Here is a 379-nt window from a genome sequence, read left to right as displayed (position 1 = left end):
GGTGAAGGTATACTAAAATAGATAAAAAATATAGTTTCTCAATTTACATAGGAATGACCTTAAAAGCTCTTTATGATTAAGCGTTCGTTCATTAGCTTGAAAGACCTTTAATCTGTCTTCATTTATTTATCATTTATCTAATGAGAGAACTTCCCTTGCTCCAAATTGCACTGCATTAGCACACATCTAAATCAAAGGGTTTAGACTCATGATCAGATTTAATGCAACTGCTGTTTTTTTTTTTTTAACATTTTGATGGATATCTATAATTCTCTGAAACAGTTAGGGGAATAATAAAAAAATAACTGAAATATATTACATGCAATTCTGCAACTGAGGCTGTTATTAATTTCTTTGGCTTGAAGTTAGTTACGTGAAG

At 30.1% G+C, this 379-nt stretch overlaps 1 protein-coding gene across 1 annotated transcript in view; it reads right to left on the bottom strand.

Moving 5' to 3' along the window:
* Positions 1 to 379, bottom strand: part of LOC119594534 (zwei Ig domain protein zig-8-like) — a gene marked incomplete in the record, with an annotated part of 82,515 nt that overhangs the window by 13,983 nt on the left and 68,153 nt on the right.

Source organism: Penaeus monodon, chromosome 34 (genome assembly GCF_015228065.2).
Source record: "Penaeus monodon isolate SGIC_2016 chromosome 34, NSTDA_Pmon_1, whole genome shotgun sequence".
NCBI lineage: Eukaryota > Metazoa > Arthropoda > Malacostraca > Decapoda > Penaeidae > Penaeus > Penaeus monodon.
The sequence above is the reverse complement of the archived record's forward strand: the minus strand, read 5'-3'. Positions and strand labels throughout refer to the sequence as shown.